General features: G+C 43.8%; 1 long non-coding RNA gene and 1 pseudogene across 4 annotated transcripts; one reads left to right on the top strand and one right to left on the bottom strand.

Moving 5' to 3' along the window:
• LOC127329535 (heavy metal-associated isoprenylated plant protein 39-like) lies at window positions 1-1,809 on the bottom strand (annotated as a pseudogene).
• A 1,088-nt stretch (window positions 1,810-2,897) lies between these two features.
• Window positions 2,898-10,324, top strand: LOC127336686 (uncharacterized). 4 transcript variants are annotated; one of them, XR_007873455.2, is made up of 7 exons: window positions 2,898-4,059; window positions 4,444-4,695; window positions 4,789-4,937; window positions 5,762-5,845; window positions 6,124-6,204; window positions 8,799-8,913; window positions 9,936-10,324. It is a non-coding gene; the product is annotated as an uncharacterized lncRNA (long non-coding RNA). The 4 variants fall into 4 exon arrangements; XR_011752855.1 differs by lacking the exon at window positions 5,762-5,845 and having other exon boundaries at window positions 2,901-3,402; window positions 3,868-4,059; XR_011752854.1 differs by lacking the exon at window positions 5,762-5,845 and having other exon boundaries at window positions 2,901-3,787; window positions 3,868-4,059.

Genomic DNA, 10,324 nt, shown 5'->3' with positions numbered 1-10,324 from the left:
TCAGCAGATGACGTAGGAGTTGGGGTCCTCCTCGGCGCTGCCGACGAAGTAGTACGGGTGCGGGTGGTGCGGCGGCGACAGGAACCAGTACGGCGGGTACACCACCTCCTTGCTCGGGTCCTTCTTGTCGCCGCCTTCCTTCTTTTCATCCTTTTTCTCCTCCTTGGCCGGGCCGATGGAGACGATTTTCACCGTGGGGAAGAGCTTGCCGTGCAACTTCTCCACGATGTCGACCGGGTCCACGGTGCCGACCACGGTCATCTTCTGCCTCCTTCATGTCCACGGCGATCTGGTCGATACCTGAGGAAGTGACAGTTGTTTTCGTCACTTTTTCGATAAAGGGAATATATTAATATCAGAAGATACCAATTACACCCAGCCTCTGCAACAACGCAATGTCCTAATAACATTACGGATACACACAGCCAAAAAAGAGAAAAAGAAAACTAAGAAATAAAAGTCTCGCTACAGTATCCCAGCCCTAGCAACAGTAATACATCCACCACCAAGACAACACATGAAATTCAGACTCTTCAAAAGCAACGCCTCCAAGAAGGGAACAGTGCACCAGCGCCGTCGTCGCCCGATCAAAGATCTTAGGTTTTCACCCTGAAGATAGTATCCGCTCCCAAAACAATGCCTTCAACAAGGACATTGCCAGGCACAACCAGTTAAGGCCAGACCTTGGGTTTTCACCCTGAGAGGTAAGACTCCGAACTTCACATGTGCTACCGCCCCCACTTTCATACCACTGTTGCGAAGTCCGGAACACCAAGCAAGCCCCTCAACAGCGCAAAGACTTGAACCTCCATTAGCTAGTCCTCCAAATCTGGCCCTCATGATATTCTCTTCTTCTGACTTCACCATGGATCAGCTGTCACTTGGTGTCAACACAGAAAAGAGCTTCGCGCAGCACCCTCCAAAACCAAACGGTCGGAATAAAAGCATGGGCGCGCACGACCGAATACCACCGATCCAGCAAACTCCAGGCAATAGAAGCACTGTTACATTCGCCGGTGGCGCCTTCCGGAACTCAACACTCCGGCCAGATCATGAAGGGCAGGCCTCCGGCAGGTCTTCATCATCGCTCAAGAGAGACCCTAGGACCGCCGCCTTTATTCAGATCGGGCCCCCATGCCGGCGACCATCCCAGGTTGGCCATGGTTGCCACCGGAGACACCAAGCAGATCGCGTAGTCCGAAGACACCGCACACGCCTACGCACCGCCGCAGCCGAAAGCCAGCCCTCCACCGCTGGCCGCCGAGAGGCGAGGAGAAGGGGACCTAGGGTTTCCCCTTGCAGCTCGCCCCCACCCCTCCCTCCACCGCCGGCAGGGCACTCCACCACCTCGTCGTCCGTCATGGCGTCACCGAGCCAAGGCCAGGGGCCGCCATTGAGGTCCCCGACGAAAGGGCCGCGCTCCGGCCCGAGGAAGACGACCCACGCCCGACCTCCTCGCGCGAGATGACGAAGAATCCCCGTCGCCGCCGCCACCGCCGGCCGGCCTTTGCCAGACCGTGCCCCCTGGCGGCGGCGAGGGAGGGGAGGGGGAGAGGGGGCAGCAAGTTCAGATGTGGATGAATGGTGCGCTGTGATGAAAATGGAACGGAAGAAGCAGAGGAGTACCGTGGAGAGTGGAGACGGCCTTGATGGCCTTCTGCTTGTGCTTGTTGTCGTGCAGGTCCAGCTTCAGCACAACCTTTTGCAGCCGTAACAAAATCAGGAAAAAGGGACCAATTACAATCAAGAGCCACAACTGAAATCGGAAAAGGAATCCCAATTCCATCAAGTGCGAGTACTCACTTTCATGGCGGCAATCGATCCAACCAGAACCTGGATCGATGGATTTGGAAGGGGCAACGCTCAGCGTCGGTCGGCTGACAACCAGCCAAAAATCGGTCGTCCTCTGCACCCTCCGATCGCGATCCAACGTACAGAATCAATCGTAATGTGAGTTTTATGTTTTACCCCTTAATTTTTAGAAACTCAACCCGCAGTCCTTCCCTTCACCAATTAAACTGAAAAGGTACGTCTCGCTAGGCCCGACCTTCTCAATATTTACAACAAAAATGCCACCCCTATGATAGTTGAGTATTACAACAAAAACTCTCACTCAGCTTACAAAAAATATATAGTATTACAACAAAATCTTCACAACAAAATTTTAAAAAGTAATGTTATAGAATATGGTTAAATAACAACTATTTTCGTACATGTTGGTTTACAACAAAAATCGGCAGCAAATTACAATAAAAATCAAAAACTATTACAACAAAAAAACACATGTTTTTTGGCTATGAAAATTTTGTTAAGCAAGAACAAATTTGCTACATATTGAGTTACAACAAAAACCGAGGAGCCGCCGAGACAGCCGGAGCCACTGCCATGGCCACCCGCATCACGCCGACCAACCACAGGGCACCCGGACACCGCGCCGCTACCGCCCCACGGCCGCGAGAATGGACCCGCCGCCGCCCTCCGTTGCACGGGCTTTGCCCGGTGGCGAGACCCCGGCGGTAGCGAGGGAGGAGACTGGAAGGGGAGGGCCGAGGGGATCTAGTATTTCTGCACCCGAGGCTGCGGAGCGACGCGGGGGACCGTTCACCTATTGAAGCATAGCCCATAAATACTTGGAAGACAGTTCTGTAGTTCCTGAACACAACTGCTCATTGTGAACGTAGCAGGGCAGGGCTTCACGGTGCAGAGAGAGGGAGTTATCAGAAGAGAACATGACGAGCGAACCTTAGGACAACGAACTGGAGCGATGGATAGATCTCGCGTTCAAATCAAGCGACCGGGAATCTGAAGGTATAATAGCTGCCCCCCCATGGGGGCTTCACAGAGATTTGCGATTCTGGGCCACAGGATGTTGTTAGCTGAAGCATCTCAGCCGTCTATTTTAGGTAAAAAAATTAACTGCCCACTAGATCAAGACATGAAACGGCGAGGTTCTACCCGCCTGCCACTGCATGCGGGCCCTTCTTCTGAATGGTCCACGCTGTCAGTTGGTTGGGTGGTTTTTGTGTGGGTTGGATAGACAATCCAGCGAGACGACAGGCCGCGCAGCCAATCCTGCGAGAGGAGAGCCCAGCCAATCCCCACGTTGCTGCCCTCCCGTGCCCAGCCCTCCAATCCCCTCCCATCCCCGTTCCTCTCCTCCGCAAGCCGCCGCCGCTTAGCCGCCGCTTGCGCCGCCGCCGCTCAGCCTCCGCTGGCGCCGCCTCCTCCTTCGCATCAGCGCAGTGGCGCTCCACGTCCTCCTCCTCCTACGCCCAATTTCTCCTCTTCCCGCATCCTCTCGACCTGGAGGACCACACGGGGAAGATGACGAACAGGGCAGGGGCCGCCTCTCCCGTCTCCTCCCATCGCGCCGCCCGCTTTCTCCCCCAGTCCGCTCCCATGGTTCGTCCCCAATCCCTTTTTCCCTCTTCCCCCAGATCCCTCCCGTTCCGTCGCTGCTCGTGCTCGCTCGACCTCTTTTCCCTCACCTCCCAAGCCCCTCCCTCCTCCCAGGTCGCCTCCTTGGTGCCACCCAACATCTTGCCCTCTTCCCCCTCCATCTCACCTGCTTGTCCATGCCGGCGGGATGCACATGGACGGCCGCGGCAACACCACGCGAGAAGAGGCAGGACTGCCATGACAGTGGCAGTCTGCTCGACCCTTTCCCGGCTCATCTCCTTCATGGAAGGCGGCCGTCACAGCTTGAGCTAGGCTGCAGCATCCATACCACACTGCCCTCCTCCACCCCTTCTTCCATGTTCCTCTCTCTCTTTGTGTGTCCTCTGATGTAGGGAAATCTATGTATGTAACATGTTTGATGATATGTGTAGAAGACATGTAACTGTTTATTTGGGGGTTATGTTGCAGGTTATCAACGGTGAAACGGGGTTGGTGACGAGGAGGGCGCACAAAGACGGAGTACTCGTTGGATGTGTGCTCGGGGAATCAAGCCTACTACCTCACTGACTCCTTTGATTTGTTCTTGTAATGGTTGTATATGATGTTCACAGAAAGGGAACTATTGAAGCAGCTCGGAGCTGAAATTGAATGGATATCAAGGTACTTATGGATTTCTGTGTTCTCTAATAATACACCATTTATGCTTTTGGGGAATATTAATATGTTGATGGTAGTGCACAGCCTGCAGTCTGTGTTGCAGCTAACACTTGTGCATAATCCATAATTTTAGAAAGAAACACAGGTGGTATATTACAGTATCCCAACCATCCAAGTTGTAGGCTGATATGAATTGTCATATGTGCTCCTTGAAATAAACATGTATACTTTATCCTAATACTCAATGAACATTCTTAGTGTACATGTGAGCTCACTTAGGAAGCTCAGTAGTAAGGTGGATTCGTTGGATTTGCATACACCATGATGTTTATTTTTTTATTTGTGCAATGTATAAATAAGTCATTAATGGATGAAACCGTTGTGCAGTTCTGGATCCTAGAAAGCAATGTGACCCGGGCATTTTTTGTTGGACTGGTTATATCTACTTTGTGCTACTATTGGAATCTTCTGATTATTTTGAGTGAAGGTGTTCATAAAAGTATATACCACTGATTGGCAAAAACACGGTCAACAAAATCAACAGCTGACCAGTCGATGAAGGAGATGGAAGGAAAAGAGGGAACTGCTGGCAGTATAGAAGTACACGGCTCTGAGTTGCCAAACGGAAATAGCCCTACTGTTAGTGCCTCTTTCCAGCATTATTCCTTTTTTGTGTTGAAAAGCAGAAGAAAAATCTATCTGCAGCTTGCTGATAACATCCATGTTCTGCAGGATTGTGCTTCTGACATTGTCAGCTAGATGAGCTTTGCTGTATTTATTGAAGAGATGAACTTGTGGTCAAATGAGCCAGTGATCCCCTAAACTGACTAGAACAGCCCTACTTCTTGGCAGATCGTGGATAGCTTGATGAAAATTTGTAGGTGAGGCCATGCTTCTGTTCTTCAACACCTCAGTCTTATTTTACAGTTCATATTTTTCTTGATTATAAGTCAAGTAGCATAGGTACCATTTACTTACATTCTATGGCCTGTCATGCAAGTTGTGTGCTTCTTTTTTCCAGTCGGTGCCTTCATACCTATTATGAAATTTATTGTTATATTTTCTTCCTGAAGTTGCTGCAATTTATCGTTATATTAGGATATTTTTTCAGATATCTGTGATGCATTCTGTTTGTATAAGAAAGTATGCTTATGTGAGGAAACAATCAATGCAATAGGCCTTGATGTTTTAAATTATAAGAACATGTATACCACGGGATTGGCGACCTAGGTCAGGAGAATCCTGTCTTGTGGGATTTCTTTCACTTGCATCATTTATCATTTATAATCTATGCAGTGTTTTACTTGACAGGATCATATCCTAATATGATAGTTACAATTAGGCATGGATGCTATTTAAGCAGTGCTGCATAGAATCCCCTGCATTTATAAGTGTACAGTCCCTTGACTGGCCAGTGCAAAAACTTACATTATTTGTGTTTGGTTTATTTTGGTACAGCCAAAGCAAAGAAAAAATCCCACTAATCTTGCAATAGTAGTCTCGAAATTATATTTGACTAAGTGGACATTTATATGATTTTCCCTTGCAGAGATATATATTCATTTTTTCTCTAATTTTTTCTGCCTTTTTGATGGTACTGTGGCATTAGTCCATAAGATACACCTGTGTTTTTTGTTTATTTTTCTTAATTTTTATATTCTTCGACTCATCCGTGTGATCATCAAATGTCTGTGATTCCTTGCAGCAATGGCTTTGATCTGGTACTTCCGTGCACCCTCTATTTATATGGTTGTTCCAGTTTTCTTCTCTGCTGTGCACGGAGTATATGGTACAATATTGTTTCTACGGTTTCTACATAGTGCTCAAGCAATTTCTACACAGTTCTTCTACATGATTACCAAGCATTTTTTCACCCGATTTCTGTCATGGGTTCTATTATCTATTGGAATTCCTGATGTTATTTTCGTTTTCCATTTATTGGCTTCAACGGAATCCATGGAACCGAATTTGGTGTAAAATCGTTGTTGTTTGCTGTAATTGGCTCAGACAATCTATTCGTGCTTACATTTGTTGTTTACAAATTGTTGACTAGCGTTTGTTTTGCAGGTTGCGCTGCTGTTTGGTATTGAGGTTCTTTCTTCGCGTTGTGCTTGCCGAGTCTCTCAGATAGCTATATGAGTTACACCTGTGAGTCTATGTGCCCATTCACTAGCCCTATGCGCCCATCCCTGAAGCTCCAGTTCATCTACGTAATTTTTTTTACTAATAACATGAATACAGTACATTAGATTATCTTCAAGGAAAAGATTAATGGTTTATATATGTACTTCTGTTCGTGTCCATCAAAAAGATGAATGCATTTTTTGGTATGTCTGTAGGTCAACAGTGATTATGGTATGATGTCAAAAAAATTAAGAGGAGTTCAGTCTGACAGAACACAGATGCTATGATGCTATTTCTCTTTTTTGGCACTGTTCCACTTGAAAAATCAACATTTTTGCTTACCTAAAGGATCGCTGCAATTTGAATTACTATAATCAACCGAATGATTCTTTAGAACAATCAGCGCTATAGATGGTATTACATAGCTCGAGCAAAATAAACTGCTTGCTAGGTCTAAAAATAAAAGGCTCTTAGATTATTTGGACTAAAACTGCATTTGGCGAGTAAGATTACTGGTTACTCTGTTATCCTTTTTCTGGAATTCCTTGATATGTTATTTGAATTCAGTATGTTCTTAAGATTAGCACATTTAGTATATTTTATCCGATGATTATTCCATAACAAAGCCATATCTTTTTATTGATATTTCAGGCTATGGTCTTATTATCAATACAGGATAACTAAAGAAACCTGGCAATTTGTGGCATGTCTGCTACTTCTGATTAATTAGGACTATGAGTTGACATGTGAGACGTTGGCATTGACATCAGTGATATGAACTTTCTTCTCAGGTTAGCATCGCCATCAACTTCTGATTTTATTTATCCTATTTAGGATTTCTGGAAGGTTAGGTGTTTCATTATTTGATTGCTGACCGATAATAATGGCCATTTCATTTTGTTTCTTTTGGCGAGATATTTTTTGTTTGCTGAGTGTACTATCTACTCCATCTCGCCATTTCTTTCCTTTTCCTTGCATATACAGTTTTTGTTTGTTGCTGATAAATACATCCGTTATCTTGACACTTCCTTTTTCTATTTGTGCATAAGGTTGCTCGTGTTACTACTAAATATTTGATTATCTAATTATCGTAACATATTTTTTTGCTAGATTGAACAGGGCAATAGTTACTTAGTTATGGTTTGTGCTTGTCATATTTACTACCTCCTTCCCGGTTTATTAGTCCTGCGCGTGATATAATGAGCTTCAGTAGCCTATTGGCACTTAAATACCATTGGGTATAATGTGAGGCATTTTCTTATTTGGTTCACATATTATAGGCTTTGTCTCTCAAGCACGAAAATATCTTGCATTATAAATCCGATATCTTTGTTCCCAAATGTATTAATAATAATATATTCTCTTACTTTGGGACCCTCAAGGGGAACATGATCAGTGGTATTTTGCTATCAATTTTACTTGCATTCATATGACGGTTCTCCCTCACCATGTCTGTCTGTTTGCCCGTCTCTCTCTGGGTTGACTAATGAATACCTTCTTCATGCGGTTACTGGTGAGAGGGGACAGAGGCACGACACTGGTGCGGCAGCTCTCTGTGGTGGCGACGAGAAGTTAGCCGGTAGGATACTGGGCAAAATTGACAGACCCAAACCTACCACAACATCTTCCTTTTAGTCTTGAGGCCAGCAAATATTTAGGTTTTGAGTGCCCTTGGTTGTGTTCTTTCGCGTGTCCGCCGTTCTGATCTCTCGAGCACGTTAGATCTTTTTTTGTATTTTTTTTAATTTTTTTAGGGCACATCACTCGTGCTTATTTATACACCATTGTACACAGTAAACATGTCCATTAGAGCTAGATTGTTAGCTACCTGAGCAGAGATGAGCTCTGATCAGTTGGATGGTGTGTACAGACTGAATAGGCCAAAAGGCAGTATCAAAGTTGGCCTACAGCTAGGAGACTCACCTCGATAGTGCGTAGCGGGTAGAGTGATAGGGACGCTACAAGACGGACAATGAGCACAAACACCTCAAATAGGTGAAAATACCATATCACATAAGTTAGTTAGAGTTTCTGAAATGTAATGCCTCTCAATTGCAGGTGAAGTTTAATTTGCTCATTTTCACATAGTACATAATCGAGTTTCTGTTTCTGTCAAATAGGTATCTGTTAGTCCGAAGTGTGAGTTTTAATCTCCTCAGTATGTGCCATAAAATATTTTTGGTGTTTGGATGAAAGAGCATGTGTGCCTTGTTTTTTTAGTTTTGTGACAACCTATTTCATAGAATCAGACTATTGGTCACCTGAAATATTTTTGTATGTTACATGTACTGCTCTTTCAGTTTTCTGATGATCTCACATGACAACTTTCTTGCATCATGTTAGTTCATTCCTTGACCACCTCTAGAGAGATTACCTACAATCTACAGTTCCCTGAAACAAGTATGATCGTTTATGTTTGCATGCTTTCAATGTGTATGTGTACCGAGTGAATTGATGTTGTTTTTGGTCCTGTGTCTTCAGGGTCTATTTTCGCTGCACCAAACTAGATGGACGAAGCTAGATGGTCCAGATTATCCTTCAGCTCTGTGCCAGGGCCTTGTGCTTAAGCTTATTGTGATAGCATCAACCCTGCCTTATAATGATGTTTTTTATCATAGTGACGTTGGAAATGTAGGCTTACCTGTGGCTTATTTTGGTCTTCTTAACAAAGCTTAAGACATCCTTTTCCATGAGGAGGTGGTGCGAATTTCACGGGGCCGTGTGCCAAATCGTGTAAGTTGTACAAAAAAAGCACTATATTTGGTGCATGTTTCCATACTGAAAATTTTGTTGAGATGCAGATAATTGTACTCTATATTGACGAGGAATTTATGTAGATAATTCTATGCACAAGTCAATATTGCTTGCTATATAAATAGTGTCTTATATTCCATATAAATTATTGATGTCACGGCGTGATCACTTAGGTTCTTACTAAATTTTTTTACATGGAAACTATCCTAACATTCTTCTTACCAAATCTTAATGTAGACACAATAAGTGAGAATACTACAGTATTACTCAAATGGAAGAAAATCTTCTCGAAAACTCCAATGAAAAGAACCAAGAATAATAGGAAGATTTTGAAATACCTTTTTATCACTGATTTGTATAAATGCTAACCTACCATGTTTCTCAGCTTATTACAAAATGATAAACAGTGTGAAATACGGGATCGCAAAATTGTAAATCGTTGTGACCTGATCAAAATAAAAAATGTAAAACCAAAGAACCATATTAACATTTTGCCACCTGATTTTCATCATTGTTATACAAACTGTAAATCTCAGGATGTCTCCAAAGGCAAATGAACAGGGAAAAGTTGTGGCTTGCATACCTCTGTTTTTAGAAGTGAGCCAGACCCATCATTTTTTTACTAAGTTGAGTTCTATTTGTTCCATCGCTACGCACAATGCATAGGAGAAATTAATAGTTTTAGAAACACAGCCAAAACCACATTGCTACATGTCTATCTGTAACATAAGAGTGTACCATTTTCATTTACATTTCGTTTTCTAATTACCATTTAAGAATTAAATCCAAGGATCGATACCAGTTGTTTCTATATTTCATTTTGGAATGACTAAATCATGTGTGTTCTTCATTTATAGCTTAGTTAGTTTTATATTTTTATGCACACTTAATATAGCGATTGCCAAATCGCTTACCAAAGATGGGGAACCCATGCCAAGTCGGGCTCCTGATTCACAAACTTTTACCCTTAGCTAATATGATCTATGGTCCTTTCTTACCAGGTTTAAGCTATGGATGTCGGTGAGATTCCATCCAGGGTTATGATCAAGGCGGCGTTCACCGTCTGAAGTTTCCAAAGCCATTCACAACACCATACCCACCAAGGGCGAATAGAGAAGTGCCGGTGACATTCTCTCCGACAACATGTCATAAACATCATTCCGATGGAGAAGTCCGACTATACAACCAACAACCTTTGACATGTCGTACTAATGACAGTTTACATAGTGTTTTTAGCTATCGAATAGTTTTTTTCCATTTGATGTTTTATTACCTTCGATATCTATAGATGCTTAATATAGTACTTTACAAACTATTTACCGGAGCCGCGAGCCATGGCAAGCCCCAAAATATTGCTCTACTTCCTCTTTTCTTGATTGATTTCATCCTA

Source organism: Lolium perenne, chromosome 2 (genome assembly GCF_019359855.2).
Source record: "Lolium perenne isolate Kyuss_39 chromosome 2, Kyuss_2.0, whole genome shotgun sequence".
NCBI lineage: Eukaryota > Viridiplantae > Streptophyta > Magnoliopsida > Poales > Poaceae > Lolium > Lolium perenne.
Note: the sequence above shows the minus strand (reverse complement) of the source record. Positions and strands in the feature narration are given on the sequence as shown.